This window comes from Cuculus canorus, chromosome 1 (genome assembly GCF_017976375.1).
Source record: "Cuculus canorus isolate bCucCan1 chromosome 1, bCucCan1.pri, whole genome shotgun sequence".
Lineage (NCBI taxonomy): Eukaryota > Metazoa > Chordata > Aves > Cuculiformes > Cuculidae > Cuculus > Cuculus canorus.
Window position 1 is genome coordinate 100,996,930 of NC_071401.1, and position 15,528 is coordinate 101,012,457.

At 35.9% G+C, this 15,528-nt stretch overlaps 1 long non-coding RNA gene across 1 annotated transcript; it reads right to left on the reverse strand.

Moving 5' to 3' along the window:
• Positions 1-339: 339 nt before the first annotated feature.
• On the reverse strand, positions 340-10,986 carry LOC128854409 (uncharacterized). Its single transcript, XR_008453486.1, has 4 exons — positions 10,541-10,986; positions 9,519-9,638; positions 9,260-9,334; positions 340-386 (listed from the first exon to the last, which is right to left on the reverse strand). It is a non-coding gene; the product is annotated as an uncharacterized LOC128854409 (long non-coding RNA).
• Positions 10,987-15,528: the final 4,542 nt, after the last annotated feature.

Genomic DNA, 15,528 nt, shown 5'->3' on the forward strand with positions numbered 1-15,528 from the left:
AATGATTACATATATTGTTTACCTCCTGCAGAGTGTTTATATTTTTACCCATAACCATTTAGTTAAATATTTTCATTTTTCAATAGAAATTAGAAGATAATCCATGAGAATAAAAAGACATTCAGATGCTAAAAACATTTTGCATAGAAGTATATATCCAGGATGTAAAATATTTGATTCTGAGTCCTGCAGAGGCCTGTGAGCATTGAAGCTTAAACAGCCATTTGAATGATAAGTGTTGAAGATAGATGTGGCAAAGAAAGAACTATACCTGACCAGGTATGATAATAAAGTGAAATAAATAAATAAAAATAGCAAAAGCAAAGATAAGCACCTTGTTATTAGAAATACCCATGGGATTGAAAGGAATGACTTGTTCTTCTCTGCTACCTGTGGAAAAACAATAATAACAAAGGATTGTAATTAGTTATTAATAATTAATAATTAATAATTAACTTAGCTATCCAGCCTGGAACATCTCCATCAGTAGAAGTCTCTGTTAGTACTAAGGTGTTAAGACATTTCTTTCCCCAGTTTTTCCAGTTCATTAGCCGTTATTCATAAGTAACTTTTCAGCAGTCATCTATCTGTGCTATTATCCCTTCATTCTATCTTTTCAGCTGGCTATTCTTCAGACAATTATGCTGTATACAAACTAAGAGAGACCTACTAAGGCCATTGAATTAGTATATTTTTGTAGCACTTTTCCAAAGATTTAACTGTTATTTATAAAACCACTTTTCTTTACACAAATTTACATTAATCTGTTACTATAGTCTGAACTGCATATTGTTTCTTGGGGGATTTTTTTGATTGTTTGGAGTTTTTTGGGGTTTGTTTGGAGTTTTTTTTTGTTTTGTTTGTTTGGGTCTTTTTTTACATTATTCAGAGATATTTTACATTTCTGGAACACATCCAGGGAACAGTTTGTAGAGAGTTCAGCTCTAGGTTATTCCTTTTAGGTCTCTGCTTGCTTTATAGCCAACAAAATTTTATTGTTTCTTGTAGTATACTCTCGTTTTCCTGAGACACTGAGCATATTCCTTTAACTGAATGTCATATGGTTTGTTACAAATTATGGCACTTTGGGCATGGTTGCAAAAGGATCAGTCTCCTTCTCACATTGAACTCCTACACCTGGAACTTTGGGAATGCTTACAGCATGTTAAGGAGTTAATAAATCTGGAAGACTTTGGAATTCAAGGGTAACTTTCCTCTCAAAGCCTGCTAGGCCGAGCTTTCATTTCCAAAAGACAGGCACTGACACAGACATCCGTTAACAGGTGTACAAAGAAAGAATTGTGCTTTTACAGCACTTGCATAAACAGGAACAATACAAACGGTCTGATCCTGTTCTTACTAGCAGGCTAATCAGTCTCTGTGCTTGCTAGCAGATGTTAAGCTAACATCCATCTCCATGGCAAATGCTGGCATCTTTTACACAGACACCACAAACCGAGCTCCTAGAAGAGTGAACAACGGTATCCAGTATATATGGAAGCAGCTCACTACAAATGCTCATTCCCTATTCACCCCTTTCCCCAAAAAAGCCAAACCCCACAATTCTGCACCAACAACCCAATGCGTCTTTGGGGCATGTATCACACAAGCATGTCAAGGGCACAGTGATACCTCAAGCATCACATTCTGTACTTTAAAGGGTAAGACCCACTCAGACCAACAAATGCAAAGGGCTAACACTTGTAGTCTTCTTTGTATCAATGAACACAGCATACAGAGAGGCAAAGTTCAAATACTTGGTATAACAAGGCAGCAGTTCCGCCTAAGCAATACACCTGTCATGTAAAAAGAGTGTTTGGCAATGCTGACAAAAGCACAGGGATGCTCCAAAACATTCAGACACCCTCATTCTCCACTGAATATCACAGCCATAGAAACAGAACCTCGCCACTTAGGAACATAAACTTTAGATTGTATTTACTAAATAGGGTAGGTAGCAGGAATAGTAGGTTATATATATGTATATATATATATATATAGTAGGTTAGCAACTCCTATTCTGCTGCCCCTCACCACTGTCCCTTGTCACACCCACTGAAGGATTTCACTTCCCATTGATGCAGGAAAACAGGACACTCTTCTGTGTTTGGTAGGGTGTCCAATCCTATCTGATGGTTTGGCTTTAACACATAGTGGTTCTACTCTGAACTCAGCTTTCTACACAATGTTGTATGCCCATGGATGTATTTTCTGTAAAGGACAATTTTTTTCACTTTTTATTGCTTCCCAATTTAGATGATTTATGAAAGCTGCTAATGGTCTTACCAGTTACATCAGGGCAGGCAAACTTTTTTTCCACTTTCTCAGTACCCACAGGTAATTAGCTGCTATGACTTAGTTTACTATTACGTTCTGGACTCCAACTCCAAATGCGAAAGGAAATAAAACTATTTGGAGTTATCTATGCTTCTTTATTGTTTATTGTTTTTTTCTACACATATCTAAATTCTTAGAGTAGGGCAAACTACATCTGTAGTCCAGAGGTTTTGGATATATCTCCCATTCAAAAGTTATCTTCTCATGGTTTTCTTTCCCCAAACATATCAGAATACTGAATTAGGACTGACCATATATAGTCAAGACCTCACTTACCTGAACCACATTTTTGGGTATGCTTTGTACTGTAGTGAATGGGTGACCAAATTTATTGCCATATGTAGTAGAATGCCTAGGTTGGTGGATGAGAGGAAAGCAGTAAATATCATTTACCTCAACTTTTGTAGTAAGGCTTTAGACACTATTTCTGACAATGCTCTTGTATCCAATTTGGAATGTTCTGATCTGGATGGATGAACAGTAAGATAAGTTGGGATTGATGGTTGGGTTCAAAGCAGTTGTTAATGGGCAATACTCTAGGTAGAGGAAACCAATAAGTGCAATACCACAATGGTCTGTTGTGGGACTTGTCTTGCCTAACATCTTCAAGGTAATGGAGGACACTCTCACCAAATGGCAAATGTTGCCAAATTGGGAGGAGCATTCGACATGATTGAATGCAGATCTGCTGTCCAGAGGGATCTAGACAGCTGTAGGAAAGGTCTGAGAGGTACCTTATGAAATTCAATGGCATATATATATTTCTACCCCTGTAATGGGCAACCTGTAGCAACCCTATAGACTGGGAACACACCAGCAGGGAGGCAGATTTGTAGAAAAGACCCTGAGTGTCTGGGTAGGCAGCAAGTAGAGCATGAGCCAGCAGCCTGTCAACAAAAATGGCCAGTAGTGTCTTGGGCTGTTGTTAACACAGACACAGATGGTAGATCGAGAGAAGGGATTTCCTCTGTTTAATCAGCACTGATTCGACTACATCCAGATACTGTGTCCAGTTTTAGATCCCCAGTACGAGAAGGACATTGATGACATGAAACTTGTCCATGAAGGACTACTAAGCTGGTTGGGGGCTAGAACACTTGTCCTGTGGGGAGCACATCCATCAGTAACTGTAGCAAGAATGCCTGCATAATGCATAAATCACAGAAATACTTCTCATAATTAATTTAGACTCTTCGCTCCATCTCTGTATGATATGGGCTGAACTGATGAAATGCAAACAGACACGTTCTGAGAAAACATAAAAGGTGACGTTTCATATACAAGGAGTGGATTTCAGGACTTTTGTCACCATACAGCTAAAGTTGAAATTATGATGTCTAAATTATATATCCATTTTGCCACAAAAGACAACTGTGTCCTAGTTGCAGTGAAGGGCAGCAATCACTTGCAGGGGAGAGAACACTGTACACCCTTCTTTATGAATTGTGAACAGGAATGCCAAGGGCTCAGAAATCAGTTTTACTGGAGACTGCTGTGTTCTCATATCATCATCTGTTACAGATGATTGAGACTGCTGGACCTTCAGTACATGAGAGAAGAAACTTATTGCTGCCAGATTTCCAGCTGTTTTCACACTAAGAAATTAGGATACTTTATTAGGAACATCACTTATTTCAATTCACTCACGATTCTTATTGCTAAACTTCTTTCTTTCATGTTTTCTTCCATGTTTCATACCGTTCCATGTAAGTTGCTATGAAAGATGAAAATCAAAGCAGTATCATATTAGAAAAAATGAACAAGAGTAAAGACTGAAGGAGAATTTTCTCTAAAATTTAAGTGTGTAAGTGTTGCTCTTTAAGAGCAGATTTTTCTTCTCATTTAATGTTTAGAGTTGTAAAACTTCACAAGTTTACAGGTATGAACAGAGAAGATCTACTCAAGAAATCATTATATGTGCATATTAAGTAACTTTTAATAGAAGCTGAAGTGTATTATTCCATTTGTGGATGAACTGTGTTTCTTTATTTATTCTCAGGAATGTGCTTTTCATGCGTTTTCAACAATCTGCTCTTCTATTTCCCCTCGTAATGTTTTTACAGAGTTTCTACAAAAACACACAGGGTGTTTTTTCAGCAATATTCATCAGCAGATTCAACATTCATCAACAGCTGAAATGCCAGAATGTTCATGCACTTTAAAATATTTTATTTCTTATGCAGCCATCCACAAGCTTTTACTTGAGAAGAAATGTCTTCATATACCCAAAGATAACCCACTTTTAGATATCAGGTAAATGTTGATACCTTCTCTTTAGTTAAAATTTTTTAAATACTATTTAGGCAATTATTTTATGTATTATAGAAACCAGACACTTTCCCAGTCATGATTTTTAAAATTGTGCTACTGTCTGACATCATACCATAAGCTGGAAAGAGAAAATGTACTTGTTCAAATTGCTTCTATGATTTTGCTGTTTCATTTTAAGGGACTCTTTCAGTGAGTCACATATGTAATGGATCTGTGTGTGTACCAGGTCTGCTAAAATGCTAACCTAAAATTTCAAAGTCATGTTTTAATTTTAAAGTCTTATAACATGGACCTTTCCACAACCTTGAGAAGAGATTCTCTGTAGAGACTTTTAAAGCTGGCAAAGTAGAAGTCACTGCAGGCTAGAAATGCTCTGTATAGAAAGATAACTGCAGCCACTACCTTGCATAGCCTCAATGTTGCATGTAAAGAAAATGAAATTCCCAATTAGACTTGTCTTTCCTGCTAAGTTAATAATGTTTCTTTGCAAAGATTTGCATTCTGAGTTCATGTAAAACAGAGAGGATATAATTCTTAAGTGACTAGAAAAAAATAAAATCCTGTAATTAAACCACTCAATCTTCAATATTTCTACCATTAGCAATATCTTGTTCCCATGACTTCAAAACTTATAATAGCAACAATTACCTGAATGTAAGTACATGTCATACTATGAGAGACTTCCAAAATGCAGAGCTGCAATATTTCTGCTAGACTATATGGAAAATGGGTGAGAAGCTATTTTGTTTGTCTTCTATTTTGGAAAGTGAAAAATTGGACCTTGCAACAGTGTTCTGTATTTTCATAAGGAGTGATGTGCTTCTAATTTCTATGGTACTGTGGTCATCCTTGCTTTATAATGTTTAAGCTGACAGCTTAATTTCTTTTCAAAGTTTTCAGAAGTTCTGTTATCTTGTTGTCATGCTTCTGCGCCTATAAGTGCAAATATAAATCCAAGGGAAACAGTCTGACTTTTCTAGTAATGATTGAATATCATCATAGGAAACTTCAGTACACTTAAAGGTTTTTTTTAAGCATTTCTTAACATCCCAAATAGGAAAACAAACAAGCACAAAACCCCTTGTTGCCCTTAGACAAAACTCTGTGTGAAAGTAGCATTGAACAGGTCTCTCTTAAATGACATCTAAAGGGATGTTGCCCTCAGGTTTATACATTTAGTTTAATAATCTCACCTACAGTTCTGCTACAGCATCCTTTTAGAACTGCAAGTAGGTGTTAAGATGGTAATTTTCAGCACCTAAGCATTTCCTTCTAAATTGAAGGATGATGTCCAAACATAGGTAGACAAGTCACATCATCACCACTTTTTCACTTCTGTGATGCTGTTAAGCCCTGCCAGAGTTGTGCCATTGGGGAAACATGCTTCAGCCCTGACTGAATACAGCACTACTTTACTGAATGAAATCAATAAAAATTTGGGTTTGGAAATAAACACATGAGTCCTTGAAGCTGAAGTGGGTGTGAAGGTTTGTATGGGTAAGCACTCCAACTTGAGGTTTCTACTTGAGTCAACTGTAAGGTTTTTCAGAGTTTACAGGGACTCTAAGCTCCTCCAGAAAGCAGCAGTTGCTTTTTAAAATCTAACTACATATGTTTTGCCTAAAAGCAAGCAATGACTAACTGGCAGAACCATGAATAAACTCTTTATTTACTCTCCTTGTTTGTTCCACTGTGATTCACAGTTCCTCCATGAAAACACCACGTAGGTCCATAGTCTCAGTAACAAGCTGTATTTAATTTTGTTGGCCTTTGGTACCTTGGATTTTAAAGTGATGTGTTTGTTAACAAACTTTGGGGGGGATCCAGTCTTCTCTGTCTTTTCTGACATAATCCTGCATGTGATATTACTTGGAGAAGTATCAATGAAATAACAAAATGTAATACTTATATCTTCCTGTCACAACAGATAAGTTCTATGACAGAGTTTCTCACTAGCAAGAAGGGGCAAGATAAGCCATATATCTGTCAAGGAATAAAGATTCTCCCAGAACACAGTGATTACGAATGTCACTGAAAACCTGACTAGCAAAACGTTAATTTTCTTCAGTTCACTCCACAGATCCTACAGACGTCCTGTCAGCTACCTGAAGAAGTTGGATTCTTCTGGCATGCATTTTATGAAAAAGAGAGTAGTTTTATGGATTTGCTATTACACAGTGCCTACTACACAGTACTATTACACAGTATACTATTACATGTCTATTTTGAGCAGCAAGAGGATATTTTACTCTCATGTAAACTAAACAAGTGGATTAACAGTTTTTTGGGGTGTTAATATTAGATCATTACTAACAAAGGATAACAAATAGATAAGTTTTAGTACCAGATGTTGTTGTTCTGAGAAATGAGAACAAAAATTTTACTGAACACAGAGCAAGCAAGTTGACAGTTTTTGTTTGATTAATAGACTACTCGGATTGCAAAATTATAACCTATGTCAAAGCATTTAAAAAATGAAGGAATTTAATTGTTTTTAAATATAAGTTATTCTGTTTTAGGTTAATTTGGAGCTTATATCATAAAGTATTATTTTGCTATGCTATTGTTTATAGTTTTACAATTACGTTTTCCTGGCATTTCTTCCTTTCCTAGGGAGTCTCCGTACTCTTGCACATAAGCAAGCAAGCAAATTAATCTTGTAAAGCCAAAAAGGAATAGCAATGACTCATATCTCCTAAATACACAAGCTAAGAAGTAGAATTTCATTTCCAGTCTTAGAGCGCTTTCCAGTTACCATTATGGAGTAAAACTGAAAATGAATAAGAATGATTTATTTTGTGATTGTGTTTCTTTTACAACATTCATTAAAGACTTAAAGTTTAATCTGAATCAGAACAATAGGTGGAAGCTTCGGTATATTAGAATTTTGTTTTCTAAAGCTTTATTACTAATACATAAGGCATAATTGATACATAAATAAAGTCAGAGGTTGGATAGTAAAACAAAGTTATCATTTAAGAAAGAAGTTATACTTTTTTTTTATGATGAGTTTTGTGTTGCTTAGTAGTCTTTGGGTTGGGTTGGTTTTTACATTGCCGCTACACCATACTAGAGTTTTTTGATGCTATTTATGATCAAAATATAAAAAATACATATTTTTCATCTACTGTTAGACTTCAGATTCAATGAAAACATTTTTTTCTATTATAGAGGTAGTAATTAAATAAATGCCTATGAAATGATATGCATTTAGCTATCTAAATTGCCTAATTTGAATGGATTTAAATATTTTTGGATTATATTTTCCACATTCAAAATATAATTTCCAGGAGGTCACATTGCATAACTCTGTTTCCTCAGGCTTTAGTACTCTACTCCCTTTTAGCTACTTGAAGCAGACTGTTTATTGATTTTGAATCAATTACCAAATTAAAGGAAGGCTCAATGGATGATTTGAGATGGAAACACTATGATCTGAAGTTCAAATCATGTTATTCACATTACAGGTAACTTCTGATGTCCTTTCTCAAGTTAAATAATATTACCTCACACATGATACTAAAGTCCTGAGTATGAGTACTTCCACAAACCCCTTAAGCATACTAGAATGAGATCAATATCCTACTGTATTAAAGAAGCTCTCCATATTTCTATCTGATAATATTAATAGTATCTCAGTCATACTAAACAGGTAAAGACAAAAAAAAAAAAAGAAAAAAAAAGGACAAGGAACATTCTGCATATGTACAACATAACATTGCATATAAATATTTGACCACTGCATTCATCCTCAGGGACTGGCAAACTTTTGTTGAAAAGCAATTTTCTTCTTTCTGAAATAGCTCATTTTTTTTTCTCTCCCTACAAGTTCTAGAGAGGAAAGTCATCAGAAAGCTTTCTTAAAGGCAGAAGAGGATTCAGAGAGAGATACACAAGCAATCCTGATGGACCAAGAAGACCCTGTATTGCTCACAGATGTGGTTCCCAACACTACTTTGTTTCTTCAGCATATAACTGGGTAAAAACTGTCTGAACAGTAATAGCTGCTTTCCAAGAAAGTCTCTTGTAGATAACTTCAGAGCAACTCTGTCATTTGAAGAGTTAAGAGAAATGATTGCTGATAACCAGTTTATCCCAATTTCCAAGTTATACCAATCTGTTAGATTTTTCAGGATTGAAATGAAATGACTTTTTAAAAGAAACAAGTGCAAACAATGAAAAACCGCATACGTGACCACAGATATGAAAACAAATAGCCATCTTATAAACTAACAGTGTAGTATTTGTCCACTTTCCAAAAGGATAAAAAAGTAACTAATCCGTGATCCTGTTTAATGATTTACATTTGACATCTTCTGACACTCAAAGGACAAAAGCAGCATTTAATACAATTTACTTAAGGGAAAACCATCACTAAGTTGAATTCGATGAAGTGAATTGCAACTTGTGAAATTTGATGGATTTAACTTTAATATTAATGTTCAGATGAACGAGATTTACATGTGAGGAATAAAAGAAGACGAGAAACCAGTAAGGTGACTTAAAGCAAATGCAGCATGGAATTGTTATATTTAGAAATTATTTCTCTGTTATTTTCTGTCTGCCGTGTTATCCGCAATTAAAGACTACTATCTGACTCTAAAAATTTTTTTCCCTATAAAAGGATTGGGGAGGGCAGAATGAATTAGACCTACCTGACTAATGCCAAATCTTCTGAAGTCCAGGACTCTCTTACGTGGTTACTTAATCTTCATTTCCTTCTTTTCTGTAACAGGATAATAGTTACTTTTCAGTTATTTTTCCATGCATCACTAGGCTTGAATAAAGACATACCAAGACAGGTATAGGGACTTTAACACAGACATCACATTTTCCTCAGTTCAAAGCACTATCCTCCTGTCAGAAGAGATGGGAGAAAAAAAAGTCACGAGAAAAAGAGAGTGAAATACCTTTAACTGGGACTGTAGGACTTCTTTTCCTCCCACCTCAGACATATCCCTTCCACCATCAAGAATGCTGGCACATAGGTCTTTAAAATGCTAATCTGACTCTGTTCATATAGGGCCAGTCTGAAGATGAAACAGGACAGTAGATTTCATTATTTCGCTATTATTGTTCTTGCAACTGATTTTTTGAGAATTTCATGTTTTCTTGAAAAAGATTGTCAGAAAGTTTTTATCGCTATACATTTAAATCAAACACCCATTAATTAAGACATCTACCTGCAGCAGAAATACTTTTTGCACCTGGAACAACGAAACATTACTTCTGCAGCTGTAAGTCTGTCTTGATAAGGGCTATTTCATCTGTACAGCAGTGCTTTCTGTTTCAGTATGCTTTGTTTGCAAAGGATTTAGATACATTTCATCTCTTCAAGAAACACATAATTCCCCGGAACAAAAAACATTCTCAACATAAATAAGGCTTCCAACTGCTTGAAGTGTCTTTTCACTTTTAACTATGTCAAGTGCTTCTCTCAACAACAAAATTTAAAAGACGTATTGGAAAATCTAATTATTGTTCTCTGTACTTTCCTTTCATATAGTCACAAGTTTATTTTATATACTTGGTCACAGGAATACTGCCTGAAACAGATGCAACTGTATCATTATCTTGCGGTGGAGATTTACATTCATACATTGAATTTTGAAAGTACTTTCCATTACTTAAAGTCACCTTCTAAATTTTGTCGAAAGTTAAGGAAATCTGTTTAAACAGAGATGCCCCTCTTTGTACATAGTAGGAAGCAGTCACAAAGTTTTTAGTCACGTGGACATTTTTTATGTTCTAACACAGATCTGAAAATTTGTCAGGAAAACGGCTTCTTTTCAGGACTAACTCAGTCCATTGACCTAGACAGGGACTCTCTTACAGCAATTTACATGAAAAAGATGCTTCCAACTAGAAGTTACAGAAGATTTAGATGAATAAAAAGGGGAAGTTTAGGAATTTCTAACATTTTTCAGCTTACCAGGTAGAAATGCCGAAGTCTGTGTATTCAAAACATGCATACAGTGAAGACACCTTCCAGAATCAGGGCTACGTTGCCATGCCTGTTGATTGCCGTTAGCTTACAGGATTGCATGCAGGAGCAGATTCAAAAGGGAAAACCCAAAAGAAGGTGAATTGAATATACTTTTTTAAAAACTATAAATTAAATACTGATAATGAACATGTGTTGACAGTAATTACTGTACCATAAAATATGACTTCTAAACTATAAAACTATTGTGGGACCTAAAATACTGTAATAAATTCAGAAATGCAAACCACTGGACAGCTGTAATAAAAGATACTAGAAGGAATAAACTGAAGAAATTAGTCTAGTTTGACAAGAAAAATAAAACTATGAGAAATAATCTGGACCCGTTATTATAAGCAAAGAAAAGATCAGTCACAGTATTTTACACTTACTGTTCTAATAACAAGCTAGGTATTTTATAACACCCAAGGACTGGGGCACAGAGATTCACTCACACAGGCGGCTGATCAATGAATGCCTTCTCATTCCATAATAATATTTCCTTAGAAGGTTTATTATAATTAATTACTATAATAGCTTTAACTTTGCTTCAACAAACCTTATGTAAATAAAACAGCTTAATTTTCTAGGATAGGAATAACTCCTGCATTAAAAAGACTGCAAGTACTCTTAATCTTGGATGAAACTACGCTACTTTTGGTCTCTAGGGTGCATGAAGGGGGATGAAATATGTTTAAAGTATCTTGAAACAGAAGGCAACAGACATTTGGTTGTGACTGGTTTGTCCGAGCACATCCCTGTTCTACTCCTTCTACCTATGCAAATGGGAGCTGCAGTTATTGGTAAAATGCTGATAAAATGATCTGGAGCTTTTCTAGCAAAACTATCCCAAAGTACTGAGCTCCTCAATGCAGCAGATGTAAAAAAGATAAGTTCCTGTGGTTTAACACAGAATCAACTTCTCTCCATGAAGCCAGTGCCCAATGTGACTAAAGGAAACCTCTCAGAGTTTACTCGAGTACGATGTGGTCCCTCACTTGTGCAAGTACACAGCATATTAGACTCTCTCAATTTGCATAGCAATTAGTAGATGAGGACAAGCTGTAAAACTAAAGATGGACAAATCTGATATGAAAGCAAATTTCACACTAAGGATTCTCAGGTGCTTTTAGAAGCAATGCCAAATGAGAAACACGATTTCAGAGAAATCTGAGCCTGATTAACCACTATTTCCCTGCAAATTTACTCTGGTGAAAAAATGGATGATTCTGACTACAGTAGCAGCTGCATTGTAAGCTTAGGTAAGAGCAATATTTTTAAGATGCACTTGTCCCTTATAATTGAAAGAGAAACTTGCTAAAAACACACATTTGCCCTTCAATGACACCTCCTAGGCTTTAAAGGCTCCTGATATTGAGGAGAGCACACCATGCAGGAGAATTACACATTGCCCAAAGGCAGAGGAATGTAGTCATCCTGACTGTAAGACCATTGCACTTTGAGGAGTTAGTGATTCATAGCACAGTTAATCTGAGCAGTTCCAGGACCATGCTGTGCTATGCTGCACAGACAGGATAGCTTGTGCTATGTGTTGTGCTATGCATATCCCTCCAGCACAAAATAAACTTCTCTGGTTGCTTGTGACAAAGGAGAGTGCAAGCAGCTCCCACTTGGTACCGGTAAGTAAGTAAGTTATAACACCTGTGTGTCCTTGCCTCCCTTGAGAGCTGCAGCAAGTTCCCATGGGAACACTCTTTTGTTGGATCGTAAAAATGATGAATACAGCTGGTTTCCTTTCAAGAAAATCCCACAAAATCTCATAGGAATAAAGTGAGGAGGCTTTTCCAGGTATGGGATCTGCAGGGTGTGTATGTCCTGACCTGAGGCACCTTCAGTGCTTCGTGGCTCAGGGATCCCACTATCCGAAGGGACACTATTGACACAATTTTGTAAGTCTAATAAACAACATTTAAAATTAGCTTTTGCAGAGCCTGAGTGTTTTGTTTGCTGGGATCGTAACAAATCAAGTGTACCTAAATTTTGTTTTCTTTCCTCTCCTCTGATGCTGAGGCATGGTCGATCTGAGCGAAATATTTGCTTTCCTTTCTCTGCTCGTCACAGAAAAAGATGTTAGGACAGATGTAGCGAAGAAACTTGTGTTCAAAAGAGACATGAATTTCTACATGAACAGTGCTAACTAAACTACTTTTTAAAATGCATGAATTATGTGATGTCCTGAGACTTTGCAAAAAAATCCAATACTGTTTATCACATGTAACTGTCATGGCAGTCCAAGCTGTTAACTAAAGAAGTGTTATTGCTAATCTGAACAGACAAAAAGAGTCCTTTAATGCAAATTACTATGCTACCATTAACTCTCTATGTGAAAATCTGTGTGATAGAACATTACATAAAAAGAACATGTGAATACAAAAATGGCAAAATGCTCAAAATTGTGTCATTTCTGCTTACAGAGTCATCAGATCATTCTGTTTGACTGCCTTGTAAAGGTTCATTTTCTATTTACGTGCTTAGGTACTCAGAATAGTGGGGACAAAGATAATGAAGCAATCCAGCCAAAAATCTTACAATGAATGGATCATTTTTTACTGATTTACTGCGGTCCTGTTCATTGCAAATGACGTCCCTAAGAACAGAGCCAAAATCATCATGTTAAAGATAGTCTGTCATAGGCCTGATGGGGTGTTGTGTGTCAAGTGGAAAAAAAGTCTTAATATTTTCCTTAGTGTACTCAAAACTCTACAGATTTTATTTAGCCAGGTAAATGGTGCAGTGAAGGATAGTATTTTTTTTTTTTAAGTCTTCGCTTGCTTACATTTTCTAAAGATATTTCTCTCTCAAGTTGGAGCCAGCTCCTGTAGTCAAGTATTAAGTATGACATTCCAGTTTGCACTAAAGTTAAGAGAAGATTTGGTATTCCGCCTATATAAAAAATTGTCTCTGTTTTGCAGTATTTGGTACTGTTTTTGCTGTTCCATTGCATTTGCACTGGATTAAAGACTACTTCAAACAAATATTAGATCAGTGATTTGAACTGTGCCTCACCTTTAGCACAAAATGAAAATGACTATGTAAAGAGTTTAAAAAAACAGGCTTCATAATATATATCCAGGAAATACAATATCCAAGAAAACAATTTATTTGCAGAAAGAGTTGTGGATATTCAAGTTTAAAGTATTTATCAGTGTAACTGCATCATTCATTGCCACCAGGTTACAGGGTATTCTAAGGACTGGAAGCAACGGGAATGCAGACAAAAAAGATTACGATCAATGTTCTTTTCAAATAAATGTGAACCAGACACCAACAGTTTGATTAAAATTATTCCCCATGAGCCACAGTACTAGTAACCCAAGGAAAAAAATCCTGAAATGGGTTAATAAGCATAAACATTTATCTAAATCTATTAATCTCTACTTTTGAAAGTATAATAAAAACTTCAGTATCAAGTATTTTCTTTATCCTCAAGAACATAAACCAAATGGAAAAAAAATCAGTTTTCCAGTACTGAGACTGGAAAGCACTGATATAATAGAAGAAACTAGTTAGAGATGGGAAGAAATCTTTCCTGATTTCAGAAAGTGAAATTCATAGAAAGTAGAATTTAGCAAATTAAAGCGAGGCAAAGAAGAAACAAACTAGTTAGGAAGTGGATTGAAGTGTGTATAATTAAAAATTAACCAAGTGGAAGAATACTGTTTTGTGCTTTGAGCCTCATGTGTAAGGAGCAGAAGCATTTTGAATAGTTCCTTAACTCGTTTAGACGAAGAATTAAAGTTAGTTAATGAATAAAAACTTTATAGAGTTAGGATTTCACTTTGCAAATTTTATCAGAGGTTGACAGAGGTCTGCAGAAGGCAGTATCTTCATTTGTACAAGCAGAGAGGCAAGATATAGTGATATAAACTTGGTCACGGTCACATAGCAATTCAAGGACATCACTAAGATGAGCCCTAGTTTTTACATTTCCGCAGGCCACATCACCAAACCATACTTCTTTTAAAGGACAGTTGAAGATAAAACTTACAGAAAATAATGACAAGTGCACTGATGGATAAGATGCCTTAGAAACTGCCTACAGTTTGCATTTGCTAATAGAAGGAAAAAAAAAGACAATTATTGAACAACAGTTATTTATAAAGTATCTTATTTGATTGTTCAATAAATAAAGGACAAAAATATGAAAAAGGAGAAAGAAAATATTTGAAAATACAGCTTGCTTTGCATACAAACTATTGTTAGAAGATCACTAAGAAAGCTGGAGTTTGAAAAAATCCCCAAAACAAACAACTGTGCTGGGAAAGTCTGGTCAGCCACTCACCCAGAGGGGAAAAAGGAAAATCCAAGAAAGCACTTCTCTTCCTTTTTTCTCTCTCTCTGCCCTTGCTCTGTTCTCAGCATGTAAGAGAAATTTACTATATATTAAAAATTAAAAAATCCCACACCAGACAAATCATCCAAAAAAAATGCCGTCAGAAATCAAAGGGAAGGGTAGGGGTGGCAGGAAGATGGCTGTGCAAGCTATTAATTGTCTGATTTAAGAGTTCTAAACTGGCAATCTCTATGTATGTCACACAAGGGATTTCAGTTTTGTTGCTCAACAGGAGAGTCTGAGTTGATGGAAAGTGCAGATCAGGAAGTCTCTCCTCATCAGTAAGATGCCAAATTAACTAGGGGAAAAGAAGAAACTACTCAGAAGTTACTGTGAGGTACAGTAAGTGAGAGAACAGCTTGGGGCTAACAAACCTGTCAAAACAGAAAAGACAAGTTGCTCAAGTGTAAAAGCTCATGGATCTGCAGATGAAAGCAAACCCAAAGGAAACTGTAGTTCTAAAGTCGGGCAGGACAAGGTGACACAGAGGTTAAATACAAATTTTTGCTTTTACTCGTGCCATTAGAACCAAGAAGCAGATGGGAAAGTGACCACCCCTACTGGAGCATCTTCTAGAGGAAAA